General features: G+C 45.6%; 1 long non-coding RNA gene across 1 annotated transcript in view; it reads right to left on the bottom strand.

The window, feature by feature from the left end:
- Nucleotides 1-16,538, bottom strand: part of LOC135205232 (uncharacterized) — a 31,667-nt gene extending 15,129 nt beyond the window's left edge. Inside the window, exons 1-2 of the long non-coding RNA XR_010312500.1 lie at nt 16,485-16,538; nt 7,223-7,384 (exon numbers count right to left, since the gene is read on the bottom strand). This is a non-coding gene — a long non-coding RNA (uncharacterized LOC135205232). The remainder of the gene's footprint in view (nt 1-7,222; nt 7,385-16,484) is intronic.
- Between the last annotated feature and the right edge of the window lie 296 nt (nt 16,539-16,834).

Below are 16,834 nucleotides of genomic sequence, written 5' to 3'. Positions count from 1 at the left end.
ACCTCAGAAAAAGCAATACATAATCAATAACAACTATTATCTGTAAAATTCAAAGCCTTGACTTGTTGTGTACCTCAAAAATGCAATCTTACCTTTAAAAATAAGCTTAAATAGCAGTGGCATGGATCCACTTCTATCCAGTAGTAGTACGTAGTTGTTTTTTTGATCGGTGTTCCAACCAATCAGATTCCGTTTGGTTCCCTTGCTGAAATAGGAAGATCAGATGAAAACCAAGAAGAAAAGGATTGCTTTTTCTGAGTTCACAAATGAGACAATATTCACCCTTTAGTGAACTGAATATAGAGTTTAGGCCAAAGGCCAAGTACTGGGGACTCTGAGGACTGAGGTCATTCAGAGCTGAAACGGAAACTGACAGTAAAAGGTTTGAAAGGTGCAACAGGAGGAAAACCTCGCAGTTGCACTATGAATCAACTGTTAGGGGAGGGTGGAAAGGAAGATAGTAGAAATGTTATTGTTATAATACAATTAAGTTTGTTCATACTTACCTGGCAGATATATATATAGCTGTATTTTCTGAAGTCCGACAGAATTTAAAAATTCGCAGCACACGCAGTGGGCGGCCAGGTGGTAGTACCCATTCCCGCCGTGGGAGGCGGATATCAGGAACTATTCCCATTTTCTATTCATATTTTATCAGTGCCACTGTCTGACCTGGGGAGGTGGGTGGGCACTTTAATTTATATATCTGCCAGGTAAGTATGAACAAACTTAATTGTATTATAACAATAACATTTTGTTCATGAAACTTACCTGACAGATATATATAATATAGATGAATCCCACCTTCGGATGGTGGGAAGAGACAGAATAGGATTTTTTGGGAAACTAAATTAAGTAGATGATATACATCTTGGTTCCTCACCTGTTAGCATAGCCGACTTCGTGATTACTGCACCAAAGTCTATTCTGCGTTACTAGAGTGCCAGCGAGGTAGAGACCTGTAATGCTGGTGCGCTCTAGATGATTGTCAACGGGGGCGTGACCACAATGTGACTAGACCATATGACCATACTTCTGAGGGCACCGAAGCTAAAACCACCACCTGACCTAACCTATCAAAGTTAGGTTCCATAACTTCTAGGCTAAAGAAAAGGAACGCGCCTCAAGCGACCAACCCTTCAAAGTTAAAAGCACACCTATCCCTTTTCTATAGGATAGGAATTCGTGTTGCTTCCTGCCCCCAATAATATATCTACGGAAATGTATGGTCCTAGCGACTTACAGATCTCAAATGTCGTCTTCACATCCCGTCGGGAGTGTGAAGCGAACACAGAGTTGCTTCGCTAAAGTGGCACTCAGGATGTTACTGAGTCATGCTCTGTTTTGAAATGTTCCGAGGCCGCGCCCTCCCTCTTGAGGCATTCATATAAAAAAAATCAATCTGCAAACATAATGAAAGAGACCTCTTAAAAGACTCCTTGGCTATTATGCCGGGTTTTTTCTTGCATAAACCATCTGGTGTTTTACGGAAACACGCAGATTGTCGGGAGTGTGAAAGGACACAGAGTGTTCGCTAAAGCGTGGCATCAGGATTACGAGTGTCCATGTTCGTTGAAATGCCCATTCGAGGCCGCGCCCTCACTCTTGAGCATTCATATTAAGAAAAAATCTCAAATCTTTATGCAAACATAATGAATGGAGACCTAATAAAAGAACTCCTTGGCTATAATGCCGGTGTTCTTGGACATGAACCAGTCTGGTCTTTTACCCGCAGAGCACCGCAGATTGTCCGTTGACTTGACTTTCTCAGTTGTTCTACGAGCAGCAAGGATGTTTCCGTGACTTTTGACCTCTTATAAGTTTTATCAAGAAAACTTGAGAGACCCTACAGGGCACAGGACTCTAATGCCCTTGCCCAATAATTTGTGCCATACCCTTGGTCTCCAAGCCTTCGGGTCAAGGGTTAGACAGGTTTTCGTTCTTATCAAGAACGGAAGGCTTAGAGGACAGACCAGCATTATGTCCTTTAAAGCCAAAACCTCTGAAGATGGCTAAAACCTCACTAACCCTCTTTGCCGTGGCTAGAGCGGTTAGAATATTAGCCTTTCTGGTCACGTGTATTAAGTTCGCAGAAAGGATAGGTTTTCGAAATGCTTTTGGCATCAGAAACTCAGACTACGTCTAAGTTCCATGCCGGAACCTTTGATCCAGAGAATTTCAAGATCTCCACAGACCTCAAAGATCGTGAAGCTTTGTTGTTTGACAGAACCGAATCTCTGAGCCTAGAGGCCGTCAACAACATATTTGCATATTCTACAATAGTTAGGACTTCTAGCTTATCTCATACTTCAGACGGAAAGATAGAACCATAAGGAAAATCACGAGGGGTCGAGTTGGAAAGGAATAAGTCATTTCCCTTCACTTACTCCAGAAAAACGGCCTCCTCCGATTGAACACTGAAAATAGGCAGCACTGCTTTGCCTTGGCCAAGAGACTGCCATCTCTTGAAGATCTTATCGCTATGTACCGTTGAAGACGAAGGTAGATATTGACGAATGCAACCTACGTCTTCACAGACGAATCGAGAGAAGGATTCTCAAGATTCTGAAACCTGTGCTTACAAATGACTGAAAACGCTAACCCGCTATTTCATTGCTGTCCGTGAGAAGGTCGTAGTTGCAATGAAAGCGGGGGCGTTCTTCAGTAATGAAAAACACAGGGGGAAGCCGCTGAAGGACTGCTTCTCATGGGCTGAACATTTGGAAGTAGAGCTGTCAGGTCGGAGAGTAGCGATGTCTTTAATGACATATCTGTTAATTCGGGATGAACAATGAACAATTGTACACCTACGAATATGAGATATTTTAAAGACAAACTCAGATGTCTGCAAAATCATTCGCATTATCAGTGCGATGCAGCGGGAGACTTGTAACCGACTTCTGTTACCGTGCGGTAAACAGTAAAATGAATAAGTCTAAGAGATATCTCTGTTGAAAATTCTCGCAATATCGAAGGCGATGGAATCTATCGTCACAGCAGTAGATGGTCCTTCATAATTGCGAGAATCCCCTTTAATCAGAGACCTAAGTCCAAGATTGTTGGGCAGAGATACGGTTCGGTAGTCAATCAAAGCAGGGGAGAGAGAGAGAGAGACATAAACAACCGTGCATCTCGGAGGCCCAGCTGATACTGAGCGGCTATCAGGCACCAGGCAGTTCAATACGCAGTAGCGAGCCTGAGCTCCCTCTGACGATCGTTCATCCTGAGTTGCCAGGTAATCCATATTCCACAAAGGAATGCGTTCGGCTAGAACCACGAGCATAAAAGATATGCTCGAAGCAATTATATTTTAGGCGAAAACGTAATTTCGGTAAATATAAAAGTTGAAATGGTGTTGTCCGTGACAAAACCATAAGTATATAAAATTGAAACAAACTCCTGGGAGGTTGAAAGCAACCAACCCCGAGTTTGCAGTTCAATTAGAATACTTCTCGTCTAAGGTCGCAATCCGTAGAAAACTAGGATATGCGCCATACCCCTCGGACAATTCAACTGACTTAGTAGAATCATGTCGCGAGGTTAATATAAGTAGTATATTTATAGGATTCTGAACAACGATCTCCATCCTAAATTCTTTTCCTTCAAGAAAAACAAAATTAAGGATGGAGATCGACCACCTTCGACTCTATCAAAGAGAGTGAAGGAGAAGTCTTCCTCGAAGGAAAGCTTCAATGGTGAACAGAATACTAACTGCCTGAGTTGCCAGCTACTCCCTTTACGAAGGAATAGGTATGATATTATCGAGCAAAAGGAAACTCTCAAGCAGGCGTATTTTAAACGAAACAGAATTCGCTAAATACAGAAGCTGAGTTTGGTGTTGTTCGTAACAATACCTGAATAGGTTTGGTTCTTACTCCGAAAACTCTTGGAAGGTTGAAGGGAGTGTCAAATAAATACATTAGAACAACAGTTCTTTCGGCTTCTATCCGCAGAGGTAAATACGATATGCGTAAATGACTTGACCCATGCGTTAGCAAAATGACGCAAAGATAAACTACATAAGTATTGTAAGTAATTTGAACATCAAATTCTCTACTACATCTTTCCTCGACGAGGAAGAGAGAAAGAAAGGGAAACCGACTGTCCACGTTCTAATGAAGAGACTTTTTTAAAAGAACTCCTTGACTCTTTGCCAAGACTCTTTGCCAAGGGAAAAGGGGAGTAATATTCGAATAGAGATCATCAAGAGAACCGAGGATCGAAAAGGACCGTTCAATGTTCTTATGATATTGGACATAAGACTTCTGGATCTAGTCTACAAGTCTTTTCTTACTCCCCGGATGAGCCTCTGAAATGAATGAGAGCTCTTCCGAAATTTGTTAATGAGTTTATCCGCTTAAACGATAAAAACGGTAAAATCTATGACAATGAGAACTACCCCATTTATGAGGGGTCCCCCACTTAAATGACAATGGGGAAAACGTCCTGACTTGACAAAAACTATTAGCACTTTGCTAATAGGGGAAAACCCTTTAACATGACCGAAAGTCACCCAGGAATCCGAGTATATAATCTTTCCCGATTCTCAAAGAAATCGATGAAGAGGAAAGAGGGATCGAAGAAAAAATTCGGGTATGTCTTTCCGCTAACTCCGAATCCTTTTAAAAATTTCTGTAAAGAAATGTCCTCAACAGCAAATAAGACGCCTTCAACAAGTCTTTTCTCTCGCAAAGCGTCCTGCCGAGCTTCCACCGAAGCGTCCTGGCGAATGTCCACAAAAGCGTCCTCATAAGCGTCCTGCTGAGCGTCCTCAAAAGCGTCCTGCCGAGCGTCCTCAAAAGCGTCCTGCTTAGCGTCCTGGAAAGCGTCCTGCTGAGCGTCCTCAAAAAACGTCCTGCTTAGCTACGAGCGTGTCTGAGCAGAGAACACCAAGTCTTCTGAACGACGTTCCAGAGAGGAACTCGTTGAGCGCCTTGATGCATGCAAGGCCCGCCAAGAGGCGTCCTGGTGAGCGACCTTGCCAACATCTCAATGTTATGACGAACCGCGTTTTGCGTATGACGTTGAATATTTTTAAGGGACGTCCTCATGCGAGTCTCCATGGAGAGCCGCACGCTGCTCCTGAAGAGTGTGAACACTAAAGGAAGACGTATGGCTTTCGTCTTCCGCAAGGTGCTTGCCGAGCGTCCTGGAGAATGTCTCTACTTACAGGACGTCGAGCACCTCCAAAAGCTTCCTCACGTCTAAATTGCCCTTCTTATGCAGACCAGGAGACATAAGTTGTTTGACTGTGCCAAAGCAGCTTGCCGGCCGTCAAACTTATCAGCTTGCTTTTTCGAAGTAAAGCGAACGTTACATAACGTATACGGAGCGCCATGAGGAGAGGAGACGAATACTGAGTTGCTCCTCCAAAAGGTGGAATCAAGAATGTCCTTGATTACCAAATTCTTTTGGAATGCTAGCGAGGTTGAAACAGCTCTAACTTCATGAGCGTTCACTCGCAGGAGGCTCAAATCACTCTTCTGGCAAGATGAATGAGCCTCCTTAATAATGTATAAATGATGTATACATGAGCGTTCACTCACAGGAGGCTCAAATCACTCTTCTGGCAAGATGAATGAGCCTCCTTAATAATGTATAAATGATGTATACATGAGCGTTCACTTGCAGGAGGCTCAAATCACTCTTCTGGCAAGATGAATGAGCCTCCTTAGGAAAAGAGCCAGTGCATTCTTCTAAAAGGGGAAAATGTGGTCTCTTTACTCTTTCATCCTCTCGTGACGAGAGAGAGGACGTGAAGCGTCCTCTTCTCTAAAGCTTCTTTAGGAGGCGCGAGTCCTTCCGAGAACTCCAACCCCTGTGTGGGGAGGACGCCTCGGAGGACGAGAAGCAATCCTTCAAGATTCGTGCACGTGCTCGATCTTCGGCAGCCTGGGAAGCGACATCAGGACCTGCCGAAAGGAAGCCAGATCAGCATGAAAAACCGTAACCCTCCTTCGGCTTTTGACATGCCCTCTCCCTGGTTTCCTGGGAGTCCGACAGAGGTCTAGGCCTAGAGGCGTTATGGGGCCGATCTGACGTTCCCTCCTAACGAGAGAGAGGACGTGAAGTGTCCTCTTCTCTAAAGCTTCTTAGAGGGCGCGAGTCCTTCCGAGAGCTCCAACCCTTGCGCGGGGGAGGACGCCTCGGAGGACGAGAAGCAATCCTTCAAGATTCGTGCACGTGCACGATCTTTAGCAGCCTGGGAAGCGTCAACAGGTTCTGCCGAAGGGACGCCAGATCGGTGGGGAGCCCCCGTAACCCTCTTGCGGCTTTCGACATGCCCTCTCCCTGAGTCCTGGGAGTCCGACAGAGGTCCAGGCCTAGAGGCATTATGGGCCGATCTGACGCCCCCTCCACAACACAAGGGCACTACACTTCACAACACTGATTGGAGAGCGAGCACTTTAGTCTAAGTTACTTGATGTAATCCTCTAGCAGACACTTCTTCTAGGCGTAAGCCATACCACAGGGTTAGGCAAAATAAAAACTACAGGAGGTTAGAAGGTTCATTATTTCTAACTTCTGTTTACTGTGAGGAAACTCCTGATTCTAACACGCTCTAAAATGCGTACATGAAAACCTGCTTCTTCCGTAATCAGTCACACATTACACTAATTACTTGAACTTATGCAAAGAAAACATGTAAACGTCATATCTACTAAGTGAGTGTCTACCGAAAGCTCCGGTAGCCTCACCTTACCATGCAGACAACAAAGTCTGAAACTAGGCTAACTAGCTTCAGACATCAAATGCAATGAAAAAATTTACGATAGCGTATGCCTAGCCACAAATCCAAGATAATCGAAAGAATAATTAGGATACTTAAGCGGCTAATGAAGTTTTCAAAATCCTAGGCGGAGGTCTGTAAAACAGTTGTTTTACCGACCGGCGACAGAAAAAAGATGAATAGAAAATGGGAATAGTTCCTGATATCCGCCTCCCACGGCGGGAATGGGTACTACCACCTGGCCGCCCACTGCGTGTGCCGTGAATTTTTAAATTCTGTCGGACTTCAGAAAATACAGCTATATATATATCTGTCAGGTAAGTTTCATGAACAAAAAAGAATATAAAAGGAGACACAGTAAAAGGAATGAAAGGAGTTGCAGCTAGGGGCCAAAGGCTCATTGAAAAGACCCTTGAATAATGCCTTCAGTGGGGCATAATCTTCACTTCATGGTTCTCTGGGAATAATTTTTGAATATTTCATGACACTTACAATCTAGCAGAGCTGTGCATCGAAGTCAACCATTTTTCCTCTCTCTTCTGTGACATCCACGGTGCTAGGAAATTCATGGTGACCCTTCAACCACTGGGAATCGAGTCTCCTCTTCAGAGGATCATGCATTACTGGCAGACAAGTTCTCTGTTGCAAGGAAATCTGAAATAAAATCTTGACATCAGTAATGTACGTGTAAAGAGGACTTGGTAAAGCAAATTGGTATCATGAACCTTACATCAGTTGGTCCACAAATAAAAAACTAGGTGGTGAAAAGTTATAAGTGATCATGTCTTTGCCATAAGGGTGATGTTTCAGGTAAGTTGGCCAGCCTCCAAGAAGGCAGTAGTAATTATAGCATAGTATCCTTCCAAAATAATAACCAAATAATATTTTGGCCCATCTTAGAGGATACCCAAGTCACTCCTATAGGTTTTGGAATACTTTCAAAACTTTAAAATCTATTGGAACAAAAGTGTTAACACAAAAATGGCCATTTCCACTCCACCTCCCCTTATAGGTTAATGATTTGGGGTACGTACTCCCTACCCCTCAAACTAGGTGATTAATACACATCACCCATAAAGCCTAGCTTTAAAAGTGATTCATGCTGATGATGACAGGGGCTCTTTGATTTGTTCTTTTTCAGGACTTTTGGATGTTTTGTAACCCTCCAGGCAATTCTGAATTCCCCAGACGATCCTTCTATGTAATACCAACAATCCCTGGTACGGCCCCCCGTTGGAAAAATTTTTTTATCAATTCAGACAAGCTTTTAAATAATTCTTTAAGTCTCCCCTTCCTATCATGCACTATCCTTTTATGTCTCAAGAGGGATAAGATAAAGATCCTTTGTGACCCCTCTACCTCCCTCTTTACCGTTTTATTGATGTCATTCCAACCCACCATTACTGTACTGTGCTTCCAAAACAACATATGTTAAGATTATAACACCAATTCTAAATGGTAACTTGAAGGACCAGCAGATAGTTCATATATTTTCTCTTTTTCCAAAACATGTTATTGTTATAATACAATTAAGTTTTGTTCATACTTACCTGGCAGTATATATTATAGCTGTATTCTCCGAAGGTTCCGACAGAATTTCAAAAACTCGCGGCACACGCAGTGGGCGGCCAGGTGTAGTACCCATTCCCGCCGCTGGGAGGCGGATATCAGGAAACCATTCCCAATTTCTATTCATATTTTATCAGTGCCACTGTCTCCTGAGGGAGGTGGGTGGGCACTTAATTATATATATCGCCAGGTAAGTATGAACAAACTTAATTGTATTATAACAATAACATTTTGTTCATGAGGACTTACTTGGCAGATATATATATAGCTGAATCCCCACCTTCGGATGGTGGGAAGAGACAGAATAGGATTTGTAGGAAACTTAATTAAGTAGATGATATACACCTTGGTTCCTCACCTGTTAGCAAAGTAGACTCTGTGATTACTGTCACTACAGCCTGCTTGTGCTTAATCAGAGTTGCCAAGCCAGGTGGAGACCTGTAGTGCTGGTGCGCTCTGAATGCTCTGTCAACGGGGACGTGACCTCAATGTGACAAGAGCATAGAGCCATACAAATGAGGGCAACGAAGCAACTGACCACCACCTGACCAACTAACAAAGACCCCCTGAACACTAAGCTAAAAGATGGGAGGTCTTCACCAAAGCCTCACCACAACCAAAAAACACATCAACTAAAACCTAACCTAAAACCAAACCTAACTAAGGGATAGGGAGAGAGCTACCTTCAGCCCCCAAGACTGTGTCTGCAGAAAACGTATGGACAAGAGAACAACAGTCCTCGTATATCGTTCTCACATCTCTCAAGTAGTTGTGAGGCGGAATACTGAATTGCTCCTCCAAAAGGTGGCGTCAAGGATGTCCTTGATCGACATGTTCCTTTGGAAGGCAAGCGAGGGTTGCAACAGCTCTTGGACCTCGTGGAGCTTTCACTCGCAAGAGGCTCAAATCGATCTGCTGTGGAAGACGAATGAGCCTCTTTAATGACGTCCCTCAGAAAGAACGCCAAAGCGTTCTTGGATAACGGTATATCGGGTCGTTTAACCGAACACCAGAGATTATCTGAGGGACCTCGTAACTTCTTTAGTTCCCTTGTTGGACATAAAAAAACTTTAAGAGCACCCTGACAGGGCACAGGACTCTCTCAGGTTCTTGGCCCACAAGGCTTGTCATACCCTTGATTTCAAAGCTCCTTGGCCAAGGGTTCGACGGGTTTTCATTCTTTGCTAAGAAAGTGGGACTCAAAGAGCAGACAGCATTGTCCCCCTTGAAGCCCACTCTCTTACAAATGGCCTGAATTTCGCTAACTCTCTTTCGCCGTCGCCAGAGCAGTTAGGAAAAGAGCCTTCTTAGTCAAGTTCCTAAGAGACGCTTCATGTAGAGGTTCGAAAGGACTCGACATTAACAGTCTAAGGACTAATCCGGTTCAAGAAGAGGCCTCGTCTGAGGTATATTGGATGTCTCAAATGATCTCAGGAGATCGTGAAGATCCCTGTTATCAGACAGGTCTAGTCCTCTGTGTCGGAAGACTGCCGACAGCATGCTCTTATATCCCTTGATGGTCGGGATCCGCCAGTTTCTGCACATTTCTTAAAAATTAGCAGGAAACATCGGCTATCTGGCTCACAGAGGTAGAGGAAGAGGAAAATTCCCTCCTTTCTAACACCATGCCCTGAAGGAACGCCCACTTTCGACTGGTAAACAGCTCTCGAGGACGTTCTCCTAGCATTGGCGATCGCCTTTGCAGCTGCTTTAGAAAAACCTCTCGCTCTGGCCAGTTTTTCGATAGTCTGAACGCAGTCAGACCCAGAGCGGAGAGGTTTCGGAGATATCTTGCGAAGTGGGGCTGTCTGAGTAGATCTTTCCTCCAGGGCAATGTCCTCGGTAAAGTCTATGATGAATGACATTACCTCTGTGAACCATTCTTTCGCGGGCCACATCGGGGCGATCAGGGTCAACCTCGTCCCCATCCGATGCCGCGAACTTCCTTACTACTTCCCCCATGATCTTGATGGCGGGAAGGCATATAAGTCCAGGTTCGTCCAGTCCCAGAAGCAGTGCGTCTATCGCGACTGCTCCCGGATCCAGCACAGGAGAGCAATAAAGAGGCAACCTCTTTGTTCTCGACGTCGCAAAAGAGGTCGACTAACGGACACCCCCACAGTCTCCAGAGCTCTCGACAGACGTCCTGGTGCAACGTCCATTCCGTCGGCAGGATCTGATCTTGTCGGCTGAGAAGGTCTGCTCTGACGTTCTGGACTCCTGCGATAAATCTCGTCAGGATCCTTATCCGTCTCGCATCTGCCCACAGCAGAATCTCCCTCGCTAAATAAAACAGAGGACGGGAGTGTGTACCTCCCTGCTTCTTTAGGTACGCCAGGGGCTGGGTGTTTGTCCCGAGTTGACTTGGACTACTTTCTCTGCAACCTTTTGTTGGAAGAACTGTAGCGCCAGAAAAACCGCCGCTAGTTCCTTTACATTGATGTGCCAGGACACCTGTTCCCCCTTCCAGGTGCCGACATTCCTCCCCTCCCAGTGTTGCTCCCCATCCCGACACCGAAGCGTCGGAAAACAACACTAGGTCTGGGCTCAGAAGCTTTAGGGACAACCCCTCTCGAAACTTCCGAGGATCTAACCACCATCTTAGATGGTTCTTCACCGATTCGGTGATGAAAGGGTCGCATCCAGATCTCTGACTCTCCATTCGTCTGCTAAGAAAAACTGGAGAGGTCTGAGGTGTAGTCTTCCCAGGGAAACAAACTTTTCTTTTCCAGCGAGGAAAATGGTTACCCAGCAGACTCATCCATTCCCCTCGCCGAGCAAGCTTCCTTCCCCAGGAATGCCGAGACTTTCTCTAAGCCTTGCAGCTGTCGTTCCTGGGACGGAAACGCTCGAAAAGCCACTGAATCCATCTGAATCCCCAGATCACGATGGACTGTGTTTTGGGGTAAGATGCGACTTTTCGAGGTTGACTAGAGTCCCAGGGACTTCGCCAAGGCCAACGTGAAGTGAAGGTCCTTCAGACACTTTCTTCTGACGATGCTCTGATAAGCCAATCGTCGAGATACAGGACACTCTTATTCCTGCAGAATGTAACCATCTCGCTACGTTCTTCATGAGCATGGTAAATACCATCGGAGCCGTGCTTAAACCGAAACAAAGGGCTCGGAATTGCCAAACTTTGTCCCTTAGCATAAACCTCAGAAACTTCCTTGAAAGAGGGTGGATAGGCACGTGAAAGTATGCGTCCTGTAGGTCCAAGGACACCATCCAGTCGCCCGGTCTTAAGGCTCCTAGAACCGACTGAGGTGTTTCCATCTTGAATTTTTTCTTTTCTACGAAAAGATTCAGGCTCGCTTACGTCCAAGACTGGACGCCACCCGACGACTGTTTTGGTACCAGGAAAAGTCTGTTGTAGTATCCTGGTGACCCAGGTCTAGGACCTGCTCCACCGCTCTTTTCGAGATCATTTGTTCCAAAAGATCTAAAAGAACTGCTGTTTCTCCCCTTGATACGACGGGGAAAGATCTCTGGGAGTCGTTGAAAGAGGAGGAGGGTCTACAAAGGGGATCTTGTACCCCTGTTCTACTATCTGAGGACCACGGATCTGGTATCTCTCTCTCTCCACGCCCCCGCAAAGAACTTTAGCCTGCTCCGACAGGCATCTGAAGGACTTTCTTTTCATTTAGAGGATTTAGGTTTGAAGGAACCTCTTCCTCTTGCAAGTCCTCTCCCTCGAGGAGCAGCTCTCGAGGGAGGAGCGCTCCGAAAGGGTTTAACCTTCCTAGGAGGTCGTCCCGACGACGACGTGGATAGGGACTGCAGGACGTCTAGAAGACTGGGCCAAGAGATCCTGGGTAGCCTTCTCTTGTAGGCTCACTGCCAGGGGTCCCTTACCATAGCCTGGGGGAAGAGATGGCTCGAAAGAGGTGCAAAGAGAAGCTCTGCTTTCTGCGATGCAGAAACAGACTTCGCTGTGAAATTGCATAATAGCGCTCTCTTCTTGAGGAAAGCAGTGCCGAAATGAGACACTAACTCTTCCGAACCATCCCTGACGGCCTTGTCCATGCATGACAAACACATTGGACAGCTCCCCCAGACTCAAGAATCAGGACTCCTAGATTGAAGATCCAGGGCTCCTAGGCACCAGTCTAGGAAGTTAAAGACTTCCAGAGTCTTTAACAGACCTTTCATGTGATGGTCTATCTCCGTTGGTGTCCAAGAAATCTTCGCGGACGACAAAAGGGAATCTCTTTCTGGGCGTCTACCAGACTAAGCAAAGTCCCCTTGGGAAGAGGACGGGATCTTAATTCCTACTTCCGATTTGGTCTCATACCAAATGCCGCCTCTCCCACTCAGCCTTGAAGGAGGAAGGGCGAAAGTCGACTTGCCCTGATCCTTCCGACGTTCCATCCAGTCCTGCAATTTCTTGAATGCTCTCTTAGTGGATAAGGAAGTCTTCTATCTCCACCACTTCCGAAACCTTGCCCGACTTCGAAGACGAAAACTGAGAGGGCGGAGACTTAGGAGCTGCAGGCTGGAACTTCTCCCCAAACAAGGAACGTAAAAAGTCGTACCAGCAACCTTGTAGTCGGAAACCGAGACGAAACTGACGGCTGTTCTTCCTCCACTGAGTCAGACCGGACTACTATGTTCCTCCTTCCTCCCGAAGAGGCAAAGGAGATAGAACCTCTGGAGAGGGCGTGCGCCCAGCGGGTCTAGCCTTCAACAAAGGCTTTCGAGGAAGACTAACATCCGCCTCTTCAAAGCGACCGACCTTCTGTCGATCTTTAGAGCTCGAACCACGAAGAGCGTCCTCGCCCTCGCTGCGCGTCAAGAGAGGAAACTCTAAGTCTCTCTCGAGGAGCGTCACCTTACGCTTGACGCTCAAGCGTCCAGCTTTCGCTTTCAAAGCGTCCTTCTGAGCGCTCTCAAAAGCCTTCTCCACAGCAAAGGCGTCAAACAAAGCCACCCCCCGACGAGCGTCTTCCAAAGCGTCCTGCGAGCGTCTTCAAACGCGTCCTCCAAGGCGTCCTGCCCGAGCGTCCTCAAAGGCGTTCCTGACGCGCAGGGCGGAGACAGCGACGAACGAGGAGACAGAGAAGGAGACTGCCTCGTCCTCTTGACAGGCAGTCTAGCGTCCTTCCTTCGCTTAGGCTCAACTGCTGCTGGGCGAGTCTTCCGAGCCATTAAGGTAGACAATTGGTCTTGAAGCGACGCAAGAATACTCTTCGTAGGTGAAGAACGAGAGGAGGTGAAGGGCTGCGCCTGCGAGAGACGAGGGGCGGGGGGACGCCTCCTTCCTTCTCACAGGAACAGCAACCTGCCTCTCCGAGACGCGAGAGAAGCGCTTCTCAGCGTCGTCCTCGGACGACGTCCTACCTCTCTTCTGTGGAGGAAACGCGTCATACGACGCAGGCGACGACCGCAACGAGAGCGGAGAGAGGGGACGTTAAAGCGTCCTCCCTAGGAAAAGTCCTTTTCAACGGACGTGAGTCACTCCGAGAGCTCCACCACCCCTTGCGCGGGGAGGGCGCCTCGGAGGACGAAAAAACAGTCCTTTAGGATGCGAGCCTGAGCACGCTCCTTGGCAGCCTGGGAAGTAGCAACAGGTCCTGCCGAAGGGACGCCAGATCGGTGGGGAGCACCCCCGTAACCCTCTTGCGGCTTTCGACATGCCCACTCCCTGAGGTCTGGGAGTCCGACAGAGGTCTAGACCTAGAGGCATTATGGGGCCGATCTGACGCCCCCTCCACAACACTAGGGGCACGATCACACACTTTAGTCGAGCCGTTTTCAAGGGCCAACACTTTGGACTCTAGAGTGCGCAATGACTCTAGAATCAGAGAAAGGGCATTACCTTCTCCAGACACAGAACTAGGGCCCTCAGGCAACAACACAGGATTAGGTGAAGCAAATTCTACTGGTGTTAATATAGGCGAAAATGTTACTTCCCTTACCTTTTCGTAGAACGCGCTTTTAGAGGAAGACCTCCTGATCCTATCGCGTTCTAGCTTACGCGATAGGATTCATACACCTTCCATTCATCCTCAGTCAAACTTTTGCATTCAATGCAACGATCAACTAGCAAACAAACATGCCCCCTACACCCCATACATACTGTGTGGGGGTCTACCGATGCTTTCGGTAGCCCTCACCTTGCAATCACTTCTCACACACACTCTGAAGCTCACTGAACTTGATCCCGACATCACGTTCATACAAAAGCCAATCCAAAATCCAAAAACAGTCCACTATCGCGTATGCCAATCCAACAATCCAGAGTCAAAACCAAAAGTCAATCCAGATACTTATAACGAGTTAAATCCAAAAATCCTGGGCGGAGGTCTGTAAACAGGTGTTTACCGACCGGCGACAGAAAAAATATGAATAGAAAATGGGAATGGTTCCTGATATCCGCCTCCCAGCGGCGGGAATGGGTACTACCACCTGGCCGCCCACTGCGTGTGCCGCGAGTTTTGAAATTCTGTCGGACTTCGGAGAATACAGCTATATATATATCTGCCAAGTAAGTCTCATGAACAAAATTAATTTTAGAGGTGACTTCAAAACAACTGCTGTTAGTGGGCATCAAATGCAGGAACCAACACAGCCTCTGCACAATTATGAGACTTAAGTAGAAGACAGGTGCAAAACTGAACCCGATCTAACCCCTAAGGAGCTGGTGGCCTTCAAAAGCCAGTTTCCAAAATGTGATCAACAAGGTGCAAAACTGAACCCGATCTAACCCCTAAGGAGCTGGTGGCCTTCAAAAGCCAGTTTCCAAAATGTGATCAACAAACGCTTCTTTACATAATGTAAAACACAATCCTTTGTGCCGTAGCTCTTTGATTCGTACCTCAGAAACTTACTCAGCTTTGGGCAGCCTTTACAAATGCAAAAAACCCACAGATATGGATACAAACCAGCACGAAGAACCAAAAATGTAAAAAACAATTTTAATAAGAAGATGAAAGGTCAGACCGAATGGTGTTTGAGGCCACGTTTTATGGATACAAGCATACTAGGTTGCTGGCTCAATTGTTTTTTGTCTTTGGACTTGTCAAGTTACAAGTGGGAAAAACTCCAGACTAAGCTTATAACTCCTTGCCCACTACTTTACCCTAGATTTCTGGATGAACAAACCTAGACACTTGGCCAGCTTTCTGCATGACAATGACCTTTTACAAGAAAATCTAAAAGGACAAAGCATATACAAGAAAAGTCTGACCTCTGCCCTCTGCAGAGCCTGTAAATTATTCCCTTACATGGAGTCATGGCTAGGCTAAAACAAATGGACAAGATTAAAATTGAACTACAAAGCATAGGCCCACCCCTATGAGTGGAGAAAAATTACTCAAACCGAACAGCAAAATTCCTAGATGCGTTTCAACGCCACTGAACTTAAGCAGTTGGATAAAACTATGGTATAACTCCGTATGAGGTATTACGCACTTTGGAGGTTTAGTATTTTTGTTGCTTATCAAGATTTTACCATTATTTTTTGTCAGTCTACTGTAATTAATCTCTAAACTGTTAAGTTTTTGTATGCTGGCCACCCTGGAATGCTATCGCGCATGTGCAGTGTTAAAGGGGAGCTTTTGGTAAAAAAAGTGGTGTTTCCTTCACCAGGGGGTCTGGGAGGCAGAGCCACTTCCTCCCTCCTAAGAAAGACGGCCTGCTGGGTTAGGTTAGGTTTACAGTACATTAGGTTAGTATAGCTCCTTTTATAATAGGTTTCCTTAGCCAATCCCTTCTTGAACTTATGACTCACTATGACTTGCGCATGTGCGGAACCATTCCATAACAACAGCATGGCAGCCCAGTCTTTGGTAAAATAAATACCAAAATGAATTTCTTAAAGATATTAAAAGTAATAATAGGCTACGCCATGTGGTTTTTCCAACAACAGCTACCTGTAGGTAGCTAGGCGACCTACCTATACCTTATAACACAAGGGTTTTAACCCTAATACCTAGGTTACCATATCTGGATATAAAGTAAATATATACAAAAATGCTATTACATATATTTTCTGGAATTATACTGGCGATTTCAGAAATAAACGAACAATTTTACGTAGGTCATAATATTATACACACATCCGCCATAGCTACCTAAGTAGTAGCCTACCTGTCAATTATGAAACCAAGATAATACCAATATTTTCTTCCTGACACATGCCAGGTCAAGATACCGGCAAAAAATTAAAAATAGATATACTTACACAACATATATTCGAGAAAAGTATAATAAAATATGATAATTAGCTATGGCAGAGGTATCGGTCTTTTCCATCACAACCTACAATGAAAAGTGTCCAGTTCTCAATGTGTCAAAAAGATAGAAGGGACGTTGTCCTTTGCAGGTGATACCAGAATCACAGAATGTGACCCAAAATAGCTTTTCATATACTTTTTAAATAAAAATACATTTAAACATACATTTATATAACTGAAAACTATTTCAATGCGCAGATATTTTAGGTTTAATAAGCGGTGTACTGAAGATGAAATGACTGTAACGGAAGGGTTTACACAGTAAAGTTTATGATAATAGTACTTGTATGCAACCGTG

Source organism: Macrobrachium nipponense, chromosome 49, assembly GCF_015104395.2.
Source record: "Macrobrachium nipponense isolate FS-2020 chromosome 49, ASM1510439v2, whole genome shotgun sequence".
NCBI lineage: Eukaryota > Metazoa > Arthropoda > Malacostraca > Decapoda > Palaemonidae > Macrobrachium > Macrobrachium nipponense.
The sequence above is the reverse complement of the archived record's forward strand: the minus strand, read 5'-3'. Positions and strand labels throughout refer to the sequence as shown.